We start from the raw sequence: 5,571 nt of genomic DNA, 5'->3' as shown, positions 1-5,571 counted from the left end.
CTTCTTCTTTTTCTTTCAGCATTTGATAACATGTTGTTGTATTTGCTGTTGCTGTTGTTAAGTGTCATCAAAGAGCTTCAACTAATAGAGACCTTTGTACAACAGAGCAAAGCATCACCCAGTCCTGCGCCTGCTCACTATTGTTGTTAGATTTGAGCCTATTGTCGCAACCATTGACAACTATGTCAATGCAGCTCCTTGAGGGCCTTCCTCTTATTCACGGCCCCTCCGTTTTGCCAAGCATTATGTCCTTCTCCAGAAACTGGTCCCTCCTGATAACATATTCAAAGTATGGGAGACAAAACCTCACCCTTGCCTCCACATTCTAGCTGTACTTCTTCCAAGACAGAGCTGCTTGTTCTTTGGGAAGCCCATGGTACTTTTAAAAATTCTTTGCCAACATCACAGTTCAAATGGATAGATTTTTCTTTGGACTTCTTACTCAATGTCCAACTTTCACTTGCCTATGAGGCTATTGAAAATACCATGCCTCCAATCAGGTGTACCTTAGCCCTCAAAGTTACAAAGTTTTGCTTTTCAACACTTTAAAGAAATCTTGTGTGGCAGATTTACCTAATGGAATATTTAATGACATAGCAGAATAGCAAAGTAAGCTTTTACCAAACATAATACTGTGATTTTTACTACATTAAATAGAAACCCCATTTTCACAAAAAAAAAATCATTTTTTTATTAGTCTGTTTGCCCTTCAATTGTTTCTTTTTTATTCCTTTTAACTTTAGGTGGACATTCCCTAATTGTTCTGTTTATATTTACATTTCAAGTCCTATTTCTATATACAACTTTGTACCACTTTTCAAGAAAATAATTTTTAAATATGTGCAATGCCATTATGACAATGCTGCCAGCAAAATATTTACCCTGTCTGGAGCCTCTAAGATCATCTCCAAAATCATTCAATCACCAGAGATAGAACTTTGCAGCACTCATTTATCTGTAACTTATCTGACTCCTCCTAACCAAATTTGCCAAGCAGAAAAACAAAACAAGACAGAACATGTGTTTCTTTAAGCTTTCCAATGTACAACAGTCCTATTTCCATGATGGGGATGATGGTGGTGCATATTTCTGAAAGATTTTGTCTTGATTCTCTTCCAGCAGGAGGGGCAACACAACAGAGAGCACTGGCAACCTGCCTGCCCCTTAACCCCTGAAATGAGGACGAGGTTTGAGCAGAAGGGCCATTTGTCTTTGTTATTAGGAAATAAATCAACCTTTGTTTTCCTGGCCAAACTCAAGGAATGTCATTATTACCAAATAAATTGTGTCATTACAAATCAATCAAGGTACCTTTCATTTAAATGTGAATCGCTTTAATTGTCTGGGCTTCAAACTTGATTCCACCCCAAGGAAATAAATGATTAGATATAGATCCTTCAAGCTCCACATTTGCTACCAAATTGTCTACCAAGGTAAGTTTTTTGCTTTTGTTTTCAGCTTGTTTGTTGTTTTTAATTGGTCAACAAACTAACTCATCTTTCTTTATTTTTCTTAATGGAAAGTGTAGGTATCACAAGACTTTCCTTGTGAATATAAAATCAAATTAGCCTAAAGTTCAAGGCTGTATTTCTTAGAATGTAAACCGCAAATGGACATGCTGTGACAGACCATGCATGAGCTATTTATGTCTGAAAATTGCTGCATATTTTAAGCTCAATTTTGCAGTCACGAATAGAAAACAGTTCATTACAAGCTTTTGTACATATTTTCAAGAACTTTCCTAAGGACATAGAGTGAGAGTGGATTGAGAATTTGAAGCAACATTCAACTTGCTTTTTGCTGAGTAGGGACTTTGTAGCAAAATGAACCATTCCTAGGCTTTAAGTTCTGCTGTGGGGATTTTTCAGTTAGCTATATAATTTCATAAGTGTACCATTATAAGCAACATAAACCAACTCTCTGAATTAATGATGCTCTTAGCCAAAAGATTGCCTCACTTCCCTTCTAGTTTCTCACACTGTCCTTTCTCTGTGGCCTCTCTCCCACCTCTGACCTCCTCCACAGTTTTCGCCCTTCCTTTAACAATTGATTTATGATGGGCCCAGGGAAGGGTTGGGACCACTTTTATGGTTTGCTTAAAATATTTCTTTTAGAGTGAGCATCAGAAGAAGTCTTCAATCCCTGCTAAATAGTTTTGCCAAGTCCTTAAAAGAGCTTCCTTTTCTGCCCATCCCTGAACCTTATTTATATCTTTTGAACTTGTGAAGAGAAATTCTTTAAATAAGGGAATGTTGGACCATCTACCAATATGAATAATAGATTAAAGATGTGAGTGCTAGTATTTTCTGGGTTTCCAAAGGTAATGTCCAAGAACACAAATATAACCCAGTGAGAGGGAGGTGTGAGGAAGAGACAGGAGCACTACTGCCAGTGATTGCAAGCCTAGGATCATTTCTTCATGGGATCATTTTTTCTTGAGGTTGGTACTTTGATTCTCACTAGCCTGCGGCCTGAAGGTCCACTGAACATTCTATTACATTCATTGCGATAGTAAATTTCTCCCATTTGTTTAACTTGACTTCCTATGGTTGTTTTAATATATAAAATAATTGCCAGATTTAGCAATACTTGTTTAAAACTATGCTTAATAGAACAAATCAAATACATTTCTTCCTTCCTTATTTCTTTTTGAACTTAGAAGATTCCAAAGAGAGAAAAACATTTTCTACACATAGCATATAGGGCTAATTTATTTTTAAACACCTACACTATCTGAAAGACCAACCTGCACTCAAAAGTCAGAGAATTGGTGCCTAGATTTCTGGGCTAGAGGGTAATGTAATCTCAATTTTCTTTTTAGATCTTAAAAATGGAACTTTAAATTATGAAATCATTGTCAGTTTCCTCCATCTCTGTAAAATAACACCCCGAAAAGCTTGGATAGGAGCCCAAGTGACATTTGTGTGGTTTCCCACAACTTACTGATCTTTTCCCTTGGTTGGTTGTTAAACGTGTGATTTATGAGGCTGACATTTTTTATAGGGCAAAGCTCAGAGGTTTACTGCCATGGCTTTTTAGCTTCCATGTTGCCTTCAGCTGCTACCAGATGCAGAAGTTGTCAAGATAACAGTATTGCCTTCTAATTAGAATCCTCTATTCAACAAACAACCACAATGATAACTTAAAACAACAACAACAAAGCTAGCCTCTACATATATAAAATGCTTTCCACCTATGACATATAAACAAATTCTACTGCTCTCCACCCCCAATCCCCCATTTCACCCTGCTCATTCATGTTAGAGTGAGGTGCACTAATTAAAAACCATCATTTTATGAGTGTGAGCCTGGCCGTGTTCCAGAGACAGGCAAGCCCGCTTGAGCTGAAGGGGTCTGCTGCCACATGTCCCTGTGACTTGAGACAAAAGAGCAGCAGGTCTCTGACTTACTGCCTTCCTCAGCCCCAGAAGGAGACCTCCTGCTCAGTGAATAAATCCAGCCATGGAAATAGCAGCCCTGGGTTGAGCTTCCTATCATGAATCCTAAGGACTGGGAACCAAATCTGTGTGCCTTCTACCAGATGCATATTCATAGTTCTTGATTCTGAATGGTGCCTAGCAGAAATTTAGTGGGATGGGGTGGGGGTGGGGAGGGGAGTTGCTGCAAATAGAATGTTAGCAGCAAGGGGTATGCAAATGAATCCATGGTATGGAGAGGAATTTCTGCCACAATTTTGAACCTTCCATCTCACTAAAGAGCAGCAGCTCTTTTTCATTCAGTCCCTCCCAGGAATGCATGCCTGATTTGAATATATTTTAGTAGGAGCTAGATAAGAATGGAGAGGTTCCTGGTGAGCTATTAACCCCAAGGTCAGCAGTTCGAAACCACCCGTCATGCTCTGCGCAAGAAAGACGGGGCTTTCTACTCCCATAAAGAGTTACAGTCTAGGAAACTCCAGGGGCAATTCTACCCTGTCCTACAGGGTCACCATGAGTCCAAATAGGTTGGGTGGAAGTGAGCTTTTTAGTTAGTTAGTTTTTTCTTAGATAAGAATGGAGAAGGAAGAAGAGTCAACAAAATTTTAGAGAGAACAAGCTATTCTTTACCTTAGTCTATTTAACAAGCCACACTGAGAATGTTTCATGACTTGAAGCTGAATCCCCTTTCCAACATTCACATCGGTTGCGTGCGTGGGTCACAGCCAGAGACACTCGGAGAGAAAGGGAACCTAGCCCGGGCTATAATTAGAAGCCTCATCTACACATGATAGACGGTGCATTTGAGATTCAGTGTGATACATGTGTTTTATGATGAAGGGCTGTTGATAATTTGTTTCACAAATGTTTTAGAAACAAAAGCTGTGATGCATCTTATCATAATGGATCATAAGATGAGAGGTGGTATGCATAAACATATATTAAAATGCATTCTATTTCCCTCATCAGTTTCTACTTGATTTCCTTCTGTGAACATACTTCTCAGTCACTCAGTAGTTTCTCTGGGAAGGAGGTGCCCACTGTGGGCAGAGTATAAACCTTCCCAAGAGGGAGTCCTTATCAAGAATCCTCCCTTCCCTACCAAGGAATTGCCTTTGGTGTTGACCTGCTTTGGTAGGTCCTAACACCGCAGAAGCAGAGATAGTTGGCATCTGCTGTCACTGAACTGGCATTGACTCAGTGATGTTAGGCTTAGGATTTTAGATTTGGTCCTGGCATATGGATTAATGGCTCACACTTTGCTCTAGAAAGAATTTTGTTTTGGCCTATTAGTTATGGTCACTCTATCAATGAAACAGAGTCCCTGGGTGATGCAAACAGCATGGCTACTAACTGTAAGGTTGGAAGTTTGAGTCTACACAGAAGGACTTGGGAAGAAAGGCCCGGCAATGTACTTCTGAAAATTCATGCTCTGAAAACCCTGTGGAGCCAGATATATGCCGGCACACACAAGGTTACACCCTGGCACACAGGCGGTTATACTCTGACACATGTGAGGTTATACTCTGACACACATGAGGTTATACTCTGACACGTGTGAGGTTATACTCTAGCACACATGAGGTTATACTCTGACACATGTGAGGTTATACCCTGACACATATGACATATATGGGTTGGTTACTAAACCCTATCAGATTCAAACACTTGGAATGGAAGTGAAATGCAACTTTGAGGTTGACATTTGTCATCTATCAAGGTGAAATGTGGCCAGATGATGTTGACTTAAGACTTTGGGCTCTATCTACATTTGTTAGCTTCATGAACTTAGGTTACTTAAATGAGCCTTTGTTGCTCAGCTATAAAATAATATTCATATTATTCAGTTAAAAAAAAAAACAGTTGGTGTGGTGATTCTTTATTACAAGCTGTGTCAGTCTACTAGCCTAAGAGGGCCATGAAAGAAAGGCTAGCAATCTGCTTTCATAGAGGTTACATATCATACATACTTAAGGGTGTCAAGTTGATTCCAACTCACAGTGATCCTATAGGAGAACTGTCCCATAAGTAGTGGTGTCAGTATAGTTGTTGTCAATGCAGTAAGTCATACCCCCAGTTATGGACCTCCTCCCATATCAGACCATGCAACACCTTTTGTAATGTTTATTTTCAA

The sequence above is a fragment of the Echinops telfairi genome, unplaced genomic scaffold (assembly GCF_000313985.2).
Source record: "Echinops telfairi isolate 266 unplaced genomic scaffold, ASM31398v2 ScPeMD7_27;HRSCAF=92, whole genome shotgun sequence".
NCBI classification, from domain to species: Eukaryota; Metazoa; Chordata; class Mammalia; order Afrosoricida; family Tenrecidae; genus Echinops; species Echinops telfairi.
Note: the sequence above shows the minus strand (reverse complement) of the source record.